Here is a 16,613-nt window from a genome sequence, read left to right as displayed (position 1 = left end):
TTTTTTGCTTTCTTTTTTTTTCTCTCAAACTTTTTTTTAACTGTTAAGTCTCCTATTTCTCTACTTTATATTTCTATAACTATTACTTTTCAAAAAAAAAAAAAAGACTCTACTTTTTTAAAGCAAACACCATATATAGCCTTCGCGTGGTTGTTGTTGGTATTTCTTTTTTAATCTCGGGTTTTTTTTTTTTAATTTTTATTTTTTCTTATATATATATTTTTTCCCTATTTCTTTTTCTTAATATTATTATTATTTTTTAATCTTTACTCTTTTTTTTCTTTTTTCCTTCTGCTTCGTCTCTTTAACATTGTATTTCTGAAAATCTAACCTCTACTCTAGGTTTTTAATCTTTGCTTTTCGGTTTTTGTTGTCAATCTTGTACATTTCATAACCCAATCTTACCTGACAGTGAGATTACTGGCTTGACCACTCTCTCCTCCTTTTGGACTCTCCTTTTTCTCCACCGGGTGGCCTCTGTCTCTCCCCCCCCCCCCATCTCTTCTATATCCAACTCTGTGATTCTCTGTGTGTTCTAGATGGTGGAGAGCACCTAAGGAACTGATTACTGGCTGGACCTGTCTCTCTCCTTTTCATTCCTCTCTCTTACCCTCCTGGCCACCTCTGTCTACTTCCTCTCTCTCCTCTCCCCTGTATAACTCCGTAAATACCGCTGAGAGGTCCAGACTAAGGAGCGCACATAAGGAAGTGACTATTGACTAGCTTGCTCTCTCCTCTTTTGTTCTCACCGCATCTCATTCCAGTCACCTCTAACCACCCCCTCCCTCTTCTCTTCTCCATGTAACCCAGTGAACCTCTCTGGGTGCCCCTCAATGTGGAGAAACCTTTCATCTTTAGCCTAGATACTATATCATTGGTGCTGTATAGATGGAGAAGTCTAGAGACCACTGTAAAAATAAAACCGAAAACCAGAAGCAGGAGGCTTAAGTCCAAAGCTTGAGAACATCAGAGAACTCCTGAATTCAGGGAACATTAAGCAATAGGAGCTCATCAAATGCCTCCAAACCTACATTGAAACAAAGCTCCACCCAAGGGCCAACAAGTTCCAGAGCAAGACATATCACACAAATTCTCCAGCAACACAGGAACACACCCCTGAGCCTCAATATACAGGCAGTTCAAAGTTACTCCAAAACTTTAGACGTCTCATAACCCATTACTGGTCACTCCACTGCACTCCAGAGAGAAGAAGCCCAGCTCCACCCACCAGACCTCCAACACAAGCCTCCCTAACCAGGAAACCTTGACAAGCCACTGATACAACCCCACCCACAGTGAGGAAGCTCCACAATAAAGAGAACTCCACAAATTACCAGAATATAAAAAGGCCATTCCAAACGCAGCAATATAACCAAGATGAAGAGACAGAGGAATACCCAACAGGTAAAGGAGCAGGAGAAATGCCCACCAAACCAGATAAAAGAGGAAGAGATAGGGAATCTACCTGAGAAAGAATTCCGAATATTGATAGTGAAAATGATCCAAAATCTTGAAGTCAAAATGGAAACACAGATAAATACCCTAGAGACAAGGATTGAGAAGATGCAAGAAAGGTTCAACAAGGACCTAGAAGAAATAAAAAAGAGTCAATATACAATGAATAATGCAATAAATGAGATCAGAAAAACTCTGGAGGCAACAAATAATAGAATAACGGAGGCAGAAGATAGGATTAGTGAAATAGAAGACAGAATGGTAGAAATAAATGAATCAGAGAGGAAAAAAGAAAAACAAATTAAAAGAAATGAGGACAATCTCAGAGACCTCCAGGACAATATGAAACGCTCCAACATTCGAATTATAGGAGTCCCAGAAGAAGAAGACAAAAAGAAAGACCATGAGAAAATCCTTGAGGAGATAATAGTTGAAAACTTCCCTAAAATGGGGAAGGAAATAATCACCCAAGTCCAAGAAACCCAGAGAGTCCCAAATAGGATAAACCCAAGGCGAAACACCCCAAGACACATATTAATCAAATTAACAAAGATCAAACACAAAGAACAACTATTAAAAGCAGCAAGGGAAAAACAACAAATAACACACAAGGGGATTCCCATAAGGATAACAGCTGATCTCTCAATAGAAACTCTTCAGGCCAGGAGGGAATGGCAAGACATACTTAAAGTGATGAAAGAAAATAACCTACAGCCCAGATTACTATACCCAGCAAGGATCTCATTCAAATACGAAGGAGAAATCAAAAGCTTTACAGACAAGCAAAAGCTGAGAGAATTCAGCACCACCAAACCAGCTCTCCAACAAATTCTAAAGGATATTCTCTAGACAGGAAACACAAAAAGGGAGTATAAACCCGAACCCAAAATAATAAAACAAATGGCAACGGGATCATACTTATCAATAATCACCTTAAACGTAAATGGATTGAATGCCCCAACCAAAAGGCAAAGACTGGCTGATTGGATACAAAAACAAGAACCCTCTATATGCTGCTTACAAGAGACCCACCTCAAAACAAGGGACACATACAGACTGAAAGTGAAGGGTTGGAAAAAGATATTCCATGCAAATAGAGACCAAAAGAAAGCAGGAGTGGCAATACTCATATCCGATAAAATAGACTTTAAAACAAAGGCTGTGAAAAGAGACAAAGAAGGCCACTACATAATGATCAAAGGATCAATCCAAGAAGAAGATATAACAATTATAAATATATATGCACCCAATATAGGAGCACCGCAATATGTAGGACAAATGCTAACAAGTATGAAAGGGGAAATTAACAACAACACAATAATAGTGGGAGACTTTAATACCCCACTCACACATATGGACAGATCAACTAAACAGAAAATTAACAAAGAAACGCAAACTTTAAATGATACATTAGACCAGTTAGACCTAATTGATATCTATAGGACATTTCACCCCAAAACAATGAATTTCACCTTTTTCTCAAGTGCTCATGGAACCTTCTCCAGGATAGATCACATCCTGGGCCATAAATATAACCTTGATAAATTCAAAAAAAATCGAAATCATTCCAAGCATCTTTTCTGACCATAATGCACTAAGATTAGATCTCAATTACAGGAGGAAACCTATTAAAAATTCCAACATATGGAGGCTGAACAACACGCTTCTGAATAACCAACAAATCACAGAAGAAATCAAAAAAGAAATCAAAATATGCATAGAAACTAATGAAAATGAAAACACAACAACCCAAAACCTGTGGGACACTATAAAAGCAGTGCTAAGAGGAAAGTTCATAGCAATACAGGCATACCTCAAGAAACAAGAAAAAAGTCAAATAAATAACCTAACTCTACACCTAAAGCAACTAGAAAAGGAAGAATTAGAGAACCCCAGAGTTAGCAGAAGGAAAGAAATCTTAAAAATTAGGGCAGAAATAAATGCAAAAGAAACAAAAGAGACCATAGCAAAAATCAACAAAGCCAAAAGCTGGTTCTTTGAAAGGATAAATAAAATTGACAGACCATTAGCCAGACTCATCAAGAAGCAAAGAGAGAAAAATCAAATCAATAAAATTAGAAATGAAAATGGAGAGATCACAACAGACAACACAGAAATACAAAGGATCATAAGAGACTACTATCAGCAATTATATGCCAATAAAATGGACAACCTGGAAGAAATGGACAAATTCTTAGAAAAATACAATTTTCCAAAACTAAACCAGGAAGAAATAGACAATCTTAACAGACCCATCACAAGCACGGAAATTGAAACTGTAATCAGAAATCTTCCAGCAAACAAAAGCCCAGGTCCAGACGGCTTCACAGCTGAATTCTACCAAAAATTTCGAGAAGAGTTAACACGTATCCTACTCAAACTCTTCCAGAAAATTGCAGAGGAAGGGAAACTTCCAAACTCATTCTATGAGGCCACCATCACCCTAATACCAAAACCTGACAAAGATACTACAAAAAAGGAAAACTACAGGCCAATATCACTGATGAACATAGATGCAAAAATCCTCAACAAAATTCTAGCAATCAGAATCCAACAACACATTAAAAAGATCATACACCATGACCAAGTGGGCTTTATCCCAGGGATGCAAGGATTCTTCAACATCCGCAAATCAATCAATGTAATTCACCACATTAACAAATTGAAAAATAAAAACCATATGATTATCTCAATAGATGCAGAGAAGGCCTTTGACAAAATTCAACATCCATTTATGATAAAAACTCTCCAGAAAGCAGGAATAGAAGGAACATACCTCAACATAATAAAAGCTATATATGACAAACCCACAGCAAACATTATCCTCAATGGTGAAAAATTGAAAGCATTTCCCCTAAAGTCAGGAACAAGACAAGGGTGCCCACTTTCACCACTACTATTCAACATAGTTCTGGAAGTTTTAGCCACAGCAATCAGAGCAGAAAAAGAAATAAAAGGAATCCAAATTGGAAAAGAAGAAGTAAAACTCTCACTGTTTGCAGATGACATGATCCTCTACATAGAAAACACTAAAGACTCTACCAGAAAATTACTAGAGCTAATTAATGAATATAGTAAAGTTGCAGGATATAAAATCAACACACAGAAATCCCTTGCATTCGTATACACTAATAATGAGAAAGTAGAAGAAGAAATTAAGAAAACAATTCCATTCACCATTGCAACAAAAAGAATAAAATACTTAGGAATATATCTACCTAAAGAAACTAAAGACCTATATACAGAAAACTTTAAAACACTGATGAAAGAAATCAAAGAGGACACTAATAGATGGAGAAATATACCATGCTCATGGATCGGAAGAATCAATATAGTGAAAATGAGTATATTACCCAAAGCAATCTACAAATTCAATGCAATCCCTATCAAGATACCGGCGATATTTTTCACAGAACTAGAACAAATAATTTCAAGATTTGTATGGAAATACAAAAAACCACGAATAGCCAAAGCAATCTTGAGAAAGAAGGATGGAACTGGAGGAATCAATTTGCCTGACTTCAGGCTCTACTACAAAGCCACAGTCATCAAGACAGTATGGTATTGGCACAAAGACAGACATATAGATCAATGGAACAAAATAGAAAGCCCAGAGATAAATCCACATACATATGGACACCTTATCTTTGACAAAGGAGGCAAGAATATACAATGGAGTAAAGACAATCTCTTTAACAAGTGGTGCTGGGAAAACTGGTCAACCACTTGTAAAAGAATGAAGCTAGATCACTTTCTAACACCACACACAAAGATAAACTCAAAATGGATTAAAGATCTAAATGTAAGACCAGAAACTATAAAACTCTTAGAGGAGAACATAGGCAAAACACTCTCGGACATAAACCACAGCAGGATCCTCTATGATCCACCTCCCAGAATTCTGGAAATAAAAGCAAAAATAAACAAATGGGATCTAATTAAAATTAAAAGCTTCTGCACAACAAAGGAAAACATAAGCAAAGTGAAAAGACAGCCTTCCGAATGGGAGAAAATAATAGCAAATGAAGCAACTGACAAACAACTAATCTCAAAAATATACAAGCAACTCCTGCAGCTCAATTCCAGAAAAATAAACGACCCAATAAAAAAATGGGCCAAAGAACTAAATAGACATTTCTCCAAAGAAGACATACGGATGGCTAACAAACACATGAAAAGATGCTCAACATCACTCATTATAAGAGAAATGCAAATCAAAACCACAATGAGGTACCACTTCACACCAGTCAGAATGTCTGCGATCCAAAAATCTGCAAGCAATAAATGCTGGAGAGGGTGTGGAGAGAAGGGAACCCTCCTACACTGTTGGTGGGAGTGCAAACTAGTACAGCCACTATGGAGAACAGTGTGGAGATTCCTTAAAAAATTGCAAATAGAAATGCCTTATGACCCAGCAATCCCACTGTTGGGCATACACACAGAGGAAACCAGAATTGAAAGAAACACATGTACCCCAATGTTCATCGCAGCACTGTTTATAATAGCTAGGGCATGGAAACAACCTAGATGTCCATCAGTAGATGAATGGATAAGAAAGCTGTGGTACATATACACAATGGAGTATTACTCAGCCATTAAAAAGAATACATTTGAATCAGTTCTGATGAGATGGATGAAACTGGAGCCGATTATACAGAGTGAAGTGAGCCAGAAAGAAAAACACCAATACAGTATACTAACACATATATATGGAATTTAGGAAGATGGCAATGATGACCCTGTATGCAGGACAGCAAAAGAGACACAGATGTGTATAGCGGACTTTTGGACTCAGAGGGAGAGGGAGAGGGTGTGATGATTTGGGAGAATGGCATTGAAACATGTATAATAACATGTAAGAATCGAAATACCAGTCTATGTCTGATGCAGGATATGACACGCTTGGGGCTGACGCGCGGGGATGACCCAGAGAGATGTTGTGGGGAGGGGGGTGGGAGGGGGGTTCATGTTTGGGAACGCATGTACACCTGTGGTGGATTCATGTCAATCTATGCCAAAACCAATACAGAATTGTAAAGTAAAAATTAAAAATAAATAAATAAATTAAAAAAAAAATAAAAAAAAATAAATTGTATGTAATTATTCTATATTGTTAGATTAAAAATGCTTCCATTATTGCTTGCAACTGTAATTATCTTTTATTTTTTGTCTGGCTACTGATTGTGAAAGCTTATAAATATTTTTTACTATTGTGATTATGTAACTATTACTCTGTATCACCAAAGCTACTATTAAATAAAAAAATCTGTAATCATATTTTAAAATCCAGATACATATCAGATTATCTTTGAATTTTCAAGAAAATATAAATGCCCAGGTATTCCTTTTTTTAATCAGAGCTCCAGATATGTTTCTAATGTGTTTCCATATTTTAAAAAACTGGGCTATATAAGGATCTTTTATCTAGTTTGTTTCAATTTTTCTATCTCATATTCAATGCTCCCATGTCACTTAGTGTATGTTTTTCCAGTTTCTCCATCTCTTTTTAAATTTTTGATGTTCTTTCCCAAGCCTTTATCAAGCATAGTAGAGACGCTTTTGTATATATTATATATAAAAATTATGTATGATACATATTTTTTGGAAAACTTATGAATCTTTGCCTAACTAAAACACTTATGACATTTTGATTTGACTTGTTTGACTTAGTATGAAGAGACTGCTAGATTTTTAACAAAAAATAGATACGCAACAAGCAACAAAAGTTTACTATATAGCACAGGGAACTATAGTCAATATCTTGTGATAACCTATAATGGAAAATAATTTCAAAAATAATATATATGTATATGTATAACTGAATCACACACAAAAAAAGAGTTCTACTTTTTGAAATTTAGTAATGATTATCTTTTTCCCAGTTTTTCTAAATGTTCTATGGAAATCTATTACAATGTATGAGATACAAAATTTTAAATACATCTGTGAAGGATATGATTAAGTATAAATCTATTATATTTAAATTATTAATGACATCAATAAAGATGCTCCTAATCTTATTTTTCCTGCACTTGATAAAATATTCTCAGAGAAATATTAATGTGTCTCAGCATGATTATATACTTCCCCTTATATTTATTGTAATTTTTGCTTTATGTATCTTTGTTTCTTTGTTGTTAGGTGTCTAATGGTTTATGATTTTTCCATCTTCTTTGGGAATTATATTTTTAATCATTAAAGATTTTCATCTTTATTTCATTTACAAATAAATAAATTAGTTTTGAAAAAAGAAATAAGCTCAATACACTACTTAACAATAGAGAAGAAGAAATAGAAAGAAGCCAGTAGAAGATGCAGTGTCTATTTGAACATATAATAAGATGGGTGTGTGCATTGGAAATATAAATAGTAATAGTCAAATTTTTGGAGTCCTTTGTTGACCCTTTAAAACAATTGATAAATGCTGTAAAACTCTCCCCAGGAAAGAAATGTGTAAATATTTACACATGAAAAATTTTACATGCATTTTATCTGTTTACCAACTTCTAGAATTATTTTCACACATGAAGGGTCATTAGATCACAGATTAAGATTCCCTATTCTAGAAAGAGCTGAGTAAAATGATAGATGAAGATTCTTCAAGAAAGCAAGTGAATAGAGCTAGAGAGTAATAATTGGAAAAAATATAGCCCCTTCAATAAATGGGTAGCAGCAGGATGTGGACATGAGACTACAAATGAGGATAGGAAGAAACCAAGGAAATATCAGACCTACAAACAGATAAGTAAATATGTAAAATATCCCAACATTCAGATCTGGAGGAACAAAAAGAAGTTAGGAGAAAAGTAAGGCAAATTTTGAAAAGTGTAAAAGAAATTAAAATTGTGTGCATTAGGAGAGACTCTGAGTGTCTCAAGAGTCAAGTGTGCAATCAGAAAAGTAAGAGCAGGCTCACATGACTGCTGCACATCTAAGATGGAATTTGCTGGGAGATTGTCTTTTTAGATGAGGTCTTTTATGGCAATAGAATCCACAGGCTGACTTTCAAAGGCAAGGAATAAAAGTGATGCTCCACCACAGAGGAAATTAATTCAAGATTAAATTTACTCCTTAATTACCAGCATATATGTGAATTTAAAAGGCAATTTCCCATAAATATATTTTGGCTTTGGGGAAATGATAAAATGTGTGGTTATCTTCTTTCATATAAAATATAAAGATGAAAACAAAAGATTGTAGTAGCCCTTCTTGGAGATTGCATGAAGTAAATCTGAAAATGATCAGATGATTACTTATTGCATGTATCACATAATTTAGCTCTTAAGATCTTTTTTTCCTTTTATTTATGTCTTTTTCATTAGTATTTTCTTTTAATTGGAGGATAATTGTTTTGCAATGTTGTGTTGGCTTCTGCCCTACAACACAAATCAGTCATACAAATATATATATATACACACATATACTCTTACCTCTACTTCTGTTTTCTTGACGTATATATGTATACTTCAATCATATATACATATACACACACATATATACATATATACTTGAAGTATATATGTGTACTTTCAATGAGTATTCAGAGTTGATTTCTCTTAAGATTGACTGGTTTGATCTTCTTGCTGTCCAAGGGACTCTCAGAAGTCTTCTCCAGCACAATTCAAAGGCATCGATTCTTTGGTGCTCCATCTTCTTTACAGTCCAGAACCATACATGACCACTGGGAAGAACATGGCCTTGACCATATGGACCTTTGTCGTCAATGTCTCTGCTTTTCAACACTACCTCGGTTTGTCATAGCTTTCCTGCTGCTGCTAAGTCTGCTGCTTTCCTGCCAAGAAGCAAATATATGATGATTTTATGGCTGCAATAACCATCTGCAGTGTTTGTTTTTAGAGCCTAAGAGGAGGAAATCTGCCACTACTTCCACCTTTTCCACCCTCTGTTTGCCATGAAGTAATGGGGCCAAATGCCATGATCTTAGTTTTAAGTATTTAGCTTTAAGCTGACTCTTTCACTCTCCTCCTTCATCCTCATCAAGAGGCTCTTTATATCCTTATTTTATAATGCTCACTTATTAAAGGCAAGGATCCCATAAATAATTTGAACACTTATCTCTGTATTACCTGGAAGTCATGCATATATAATAAAATATGTTCAATAAATATTAAATAATTAATATAATTGAATATAGTAATATGATTATTATTTACTTATTAACTATGATCCAGAATGTCACTATTTTACATTTGATGACTTGATTGAAATAACTTCAGAAATACATTTAAATAATCAGGATCTGAAAAGGAAAATCCAACATTAAAACATACTTTCAGAATAAAATTAAAGAAAAAATTTTGTAAAGCTTTAAAGATGAGGATACATTTATTGAAATATATTTGTTTTTAACATCTTCATGGTAAACATGTTTAACATACTATTTTTAAATACTATCTATTAATTTCATTACAAGCAAAAAACAATATTATGTATTCTGATACTAAAATATAGCAATTCTCCAAATTTTTATTGTTGGTAAATTTTCATTTAGTATTTTTCAAAATTTTTTCACTATTTTGTGCTGCTCTAAGATGAAAATGGTTTCTTATGGACATACCCTTACCATGCTACTGAAAAAAAAAAAAAAAAGCAATTAGTCTCCATAGCTTCTTTGAACTTTTATGTGAAAATTACATTTATGTGCTCATGAAGATAAATAATTAGTTTCTTTCCAGAGAATACCTCATAACTGAAAGTTAAATTCTGACCTCTTATATTGGACTTTCTTTTATAATTGCTAAGGTCTCTTTAAGGAATAGCCTTCTCTGCCAATAGGAGTTTTGCAGCCAACATTAAGTAGTTTTTAATTTGCTTTAACTTCACCAACCTCATCATTTGCCAAGTGATGAGGAAAAAAAAAAAAAAAAGACTAAAATAGTGAGTTAATTCTCACTTTCCTGAAACCAGGCATTCCTAGTTTAATCAAGCTTCATAGGATATAAATGGCATTATCTTCTGGGTACTCTGTATGTCAAAGCCAGCACAAAACTTTCTGATGTCAGTTGCTATGGTGATTGCCTTTTTAAAAAAGTGAATTGCAGATTAAATAGCTTCATAAAGTATACATACATGGTTAGCACATAAACTACAGGTGCCCTGCAGCTATAGTAATTTAAACACCACTTTCTGAAACTTTTTTTTTTTTAATTCAGCTACTGAAAAGTACATCTAATAATAAAATCATAGTTGCTTGCCTTCCTTGTCTGTTAAGGTCAATGCATTTCCCTCAGGGGAGAATCATCCTTGCCAGATTACAAAGGAAGTTACAGCCTGAGAGCAAGCAAGGGTGCACACGAGGAGCTGTCACACCCTTCTCAGATTCTGAGGGCTCCCTACCTTCCACTATCTTCCTAGGGCAATACAGGAACCCTGTCCCTCTTCATTTTAAGGTGCCACTTGAAAGTGCAGAAGCACTTCTCTATTTCCAGAATTGAATACTTGGTCTAATGATATGCTAAATTTATGAATTATTCTTAAAAGTATCACTTTATTTATGTGATACTTTATATATCATTATATAAAGTAATACAAAAATATGTCACTTTATTGTTTGAATCTTCATGAACATTTTATTAGGTGTTAATTTTATCAAGCTTTTACATTAGAGATTTTAAAAATTGTAACAAATTTCTTTTTGTCAATTTGTTTCTAAAATAGAAATTTATATATATATATATATCTCCACACACATACATATGTGTGTGTACATGCTAAGTCACTTCACCTGGCACTAGTGGTAAAGAACACACCTGCTAATGCAGAAGACATAAGAGATGAGGATTTGATCCCTGGGTAAGGAAGATCCCCTGGAGGAAGGCATGGTACCCCATTCCAGTATTCTTGCCTAGAGAATCTCATGGACAGAGGAGCCTGGCAGGGTACAGTCCATTGGGTCACGTAGAGTCTGACATGACTGAAGCAACTTAGCATGCATGTAGATGCATATATGTGAGAAATATTCTTCCACATGTAAATTATTTAAACTCTTTATCCACATGTTCTTAGGTGGTACAGACAAAATCTAGATAAATGGAGTAGATGGTGAAATGCCACAGTCAAATCACCCTTGAAAGAATTTGCCACTAAGCTATAGCATACTGCTGCCATTACTAATGCCATTTTGATAATCAATGAACTATGATGCTACCTAGTTTTAAAAGAAGAGTGATTATTTTCATTTTCAAATGCTGAAAACCTTCCTCTTAAGGCAAGAACATGTAGGTTCCATAAAAGGATGACTCAGTGTAGGTTATGAAAACTGGATTGTTCAGTAGTAAAGATTGTTTCTATTTCATCACCTTACATATATACTGACATAATTAACACATTGATGAAGATGTCTAATTTTTGTAATTGCTCTTTCCAGCACAATTATCTTTTAATGTGAATTCAGATGCAGTCAACCTTTAAAAATGTTAACATGTTGCAAGCATTTTGAGATTCCCCAGGTAAAAGTAGCAAACCATGCATCTGTGCTTCAAATTATTGTAATTAGAAACACAGCTTTATAGAATCTAAGAAAATAATTTCCTTCGTGGTCAGTGTTAATACAGATTTGACATATATCAATATTCCTGATGTTCAATTAGCCATGAAAATGGGACAGTGGTCCTCTGCTTTTTCAACTATCTATGTCTATGACTCTCTTTGACAGAGGAATCGTTTGTGAGATGTGAGGGTTACTCACATAACTTTACCAAAAGAAGGGCATACTCACCTTTTTTAAATTCATTCCTATTCCCAGGATGAGCCATCAAAGCAAAAAGTTGGCAGTTCAATGTTATCTTGTCTCCTCTTTTTGTGTGCCCTGTTAAAAACAAATGTCTGTAATTGACTTGTGTTAGTAGCAAATCCATTCTAGAATGTCAGAAATATCTGGGAACAGATGGCAGTGTGGATCTCATTCCTCTTGGACCCACTCAGAGCTACAGCTGTCCAGGGTTACATGTAACGTCTGCAGCCCTATTTTCAGTTAGCTGGCCAAATTCATTCATTTTGATGATGAATATGTGTGCAAATAAGTCTCTTCTGAGAATTCAGTCCCTTTTGCATTCCTTCTACTTTGGATGCATAGTCCTATGTATGTGTATCTTCACAGAATACTGATAGGATTTATTTAAAAGGTGACCCCATGAAAAGATTCAAAATGCCTCAATTGATGTTTGCTCTGTTTTTGCCTATCTGACTTGGATTTTATATGCAGAGTGCAGACTATAAAACAGAATGTTGTGAATAAAAACAACCTCATATACTTCAAGTTGATTTTATTCTTTTGATTCTCAAAATCAGATTTGAAAATTTCAGTGGTTGCTTGAAGAATGAGAGAACAATTTTACACAAACAATAAAAGTGTAGTGAATAATGTCTTGGTGGTATTCTTTTGAATAGCTATTTATGCTTTGAAGATTGAAATTATACAAAAATATTCAGATTTTTTTCTCTATAAATATGTTGCTGTTCAGTCGCTCAAGTTGGGTCTGACTGTTTGAGACCCCTGGACTGCAGCATGCCAGGCTTCCCTGTCCTTCACTATCTGCTGGAGTTTGCTCAAACCAATGTCCATTGACTCAATGGACAACCTTCACATCCTCTATTGCCCCCTTCTACTCCTGCAATCATTCTTTTTCAGTATCAGGGTCTTTTCCAATGAATCAGCTCTTCGCATCAGGTGGCCAAAGTATTGGAGTTTCAGTTTTAACATCAGTCAGTCCTTCCAAGGAATATTCAGGGTTGATTTCTTTTAGGATTAACTGGTTTGAATCTCTAGAACCACAGTTTGGAAACGTAAATTGCTCGGCTCAGCCTTCTTTATGGTCCAACTCTTACATCTGTACATGGCTACTGGAAAAACAATAACTTAACATGCTAATATGCTATCTAAGATTGTCATAGCTTTTCTTCCACAGTGAAAGTATCTTTTAATTTCATGGCTGTAGTCATCATCCACAGTGATTTTGGAGCCCATAAGATCTATGAAGTTAACAAATAAAATTTAAACATTAGCAATAAATTACAATACTAATCATAGGGAGCTTAAAATTTACCAAATTACATGCGATTAGGCAAATTATATAGTTTTCTACATATGATATGCCTGAATAGTCTTGTAGCATTATAACAAATTAAATGTATAAAAATATAATTTAATTATGCCAAAATATATAAGTAGCTGAATAATTGGGGCTTCCCTAGTAGCTTAACTGGTAAAGAATTGACCTGCAATGCAGGAGACCCCAGTTCAATTCCTGGATCAGGAAGATCCACTGGAGAAGGAACAGACTACTCACTTCAGTATTCTTAATTAGAGAAAATGCACTGGGCCTTTTTCTCCCAGATTTGGATTCTATACACTAGACTTCAAGTACAGATATCTCTGATTAACTTTTTAAACTCCTAATTTGCATACCTGACCTGTACTGAATTTTTTCTCAACTGCCTAATCAACATATTTATCCTGCTTTAATTTCATAAAATTAGCCTCATTCTACTATCTTGCCTTGTTTATACTTCTAGGGTTCTAAGATGTGTCAGTGAAAGAGAATAGATACCTTTATTTTTATAAAGAAATTGTCTGCCATTCTAGATAGATCTTTTCATAAAGCAACATATTACTTTTAAAACTACTTTTGGGAACACTACTACACTGTTGGTGGGAATGCAAACTAGTACAGCCACTATGGAGAACAGTGTGGAGATTCCTTAAAAAATTGCAAATAGAACTGCCTTATGACCCAGCAATCCCACTGCTGGGCATACACACTGGGGAAACCAGAATTGAAAGAGACACATGTACCTCAATGTTCATCGCAGCACTGTTTATAATAGCCAGGACATGGAAACAACCTAGATGTCCATCAGCAGATGAATGGATAAGAAAGCTGTGGTACATATACACAATGGAGTATTAATCAGCCATTAAAAAGAATACATTTGAATCAGTTCTGATGAGATGGATGAAACTGGAGCCAATTATACAGAGTGAAGTAAGCCAGAAAGAAAAACACCAATACAGTATACTAACACATATATATGGAATTTAGAAAGATGGCAATGATGACCCTGTATGCAGGACAGCAAAAAAGACACAGATGTGTATAGCGGACTTTTGGACTCAGAGGGAGAGGGAGAGGGTGAGATGATTTGGGAGAATGGCATTGAAACATGTATAATATCATGTAAGAATCGAAAAAAAAAATAAAATAAAACTACTTTTGTTGAAGTGGCCTTTTATGGAATTAACTTAGCATGCACAAGTCATTTAGACTTTCACTCCTACAAAGTAGAATATATATATATTTCACTCCTAATTACTGGTTTAGACACTTGTGAGATGAAATCAATTCACCCATAACTCTCAGGGATGTAGAATTATAAACTCCATAGTATGTAAGTTGCTAATACCTAATAAGTAAACTCAGAGTTCCTACTATAACAGAGAGCTAACTGGCAACTATTAATCTGTCATACCAAAGAAAGTTTTTTTTTTTTTTTAAATACAAATATTTTGACAAACATTTGAATTTGGATATTCATGGAAAAACTTATGTAATTGACTATGGTTATGTATCAACTATGGTCTTCCTAGAAAATACTTGTATTTTGCAAAATACTTGTAAGTTGTTTTTGTTTAATTGCTAAGTCATGTCTGACTCTTTTGTGACCCCATAAACTGCAGCCAAACAGGCTTTTCTGTCGTGGGATTTCTCAGGCAAGAAAATTGTAGTGGGTAGCCATTTCCTTCTCCAGGGGATCTTCCTGACCCAGGGATTAAACCCATGTCTCCTGCTTGGCAGGTGCATTCTTTACTACTGAGACATGAGGGAAATGTGAATTTTTGATATCTACAGGCAAATATGGGACTTCCCTGATGGCTCAGAGGTGAAGAATTTGCTTGCAATTGGAAATCTAGGTTCAATCCCTGGGTCAAGAAGATCTCTTGGAGAAGGGAATGGCAACCCACTCCAGCATCCTTGCCTGAAGAAATCCATGGACATAGGAATCTGGTGGGTTACAGTCTCTAGAGTTGCAAACAGTCAGACATGACTGAGGAACTAACACTTTCACAGGCAAATATACTATTCAGTGTTTAAAGTTTCCTACCTAGAAACAGTCCATAGACATAATTTGAGGAGAAATGCAGTTGACGCAACATTGTGAAGAAATTATCCTCCAACTAAGAAATTAATGCATGCTTGCAAATGAGAAAACAAAAAAGTGAGTTGATTAAACTCATGAACTGAAAGTGGACATGGTAGCTCCATTCAGTGGCTGGACGAAACTCAAACTCTGGGACTGTTGGAGATTAAAGAGACAATGTCTCTTCAAGGACATGAACCATGGAATCAAATCGAGGTGGCTGATTGAACTGTCTGGGTGACGTATATGCTGCTGCTGCTGCTGCTGCTAAATCGCTTCAATCGTGTCCAACTCTGTGCGACCCCAGAGACGGCAGCACACCAAGCTCCCCCTGTCCCTGAGATTCTCTAGGCAAGAATACTGGAATGGGGTTCCATTTCCTTCTACAATGCATGAAAGTGAAAAGTGAAAGTAAAGTCACTCAGTCGTGTCAGACTCTTAGCCACCCCATGGACTGCAGCCTACCAGGCTCCTCCGTCCATGGGATTTTTCCAGGCAAGAGTACTGGAGTGGGGTGCCATTGCCTTCTCCGGGTGATGTATATAGCTGTCCACAAAAATAACCTGTTCACTGGCGACACTATATCGCATTAGGCTCTTAACAGTGTCTGTGTTGCTTGACTACCAGATTGCTGCATAAATTCACCACACCAGACATGGCAAAGTGCTCACATCATAGACTAGGCACTAAAACATATCCAAACCAAACCAAAGAAGACCAGAATAAAACAGACAGACTCTGTTTCTGACGCAGAGGCTATACTTACATGCCAAATTTGTAATTCGCACCTAAAGCTGCAAAGGGAGAAAAGAAACATTCTATGGAGCATGTGTACTGTGTACTTAGCCATGTAATCCTGTCTGATGCTTTATGACCCTATGGACCCTAGCCCAACAGATTCCTCTGTCCATGGGATTCTCCAGGCAAGAATATTGGAGTGGGTTGCCATGTCCTTTTCCAGGGAATCGTCCCAACTCAGGGATCAAAACAGCCTCTCTTGT

The sequence above is a fragment of the Oryx dammah genome, unplaced genomic scaffold, assembly GCF_014754425.2.
Source record: "Oryx dammah isolate SB20612 unplaced genomic scaffold, SCBI_Odam_1.1 HiC_scaffold_17, whole genome shotgun sequence".
In the NCBI taxonomy this organism is placed as follows: Eukaryota; Metazoa; Chordata; class Mammalia; order Artiodactyla; family Bovidae; genus Oryx; species Oryx dammah.
The sequence above is the reverse complement of the archived record's forward strand: the minus strand, read 5'-3'. Positions refer to the sequence as shown.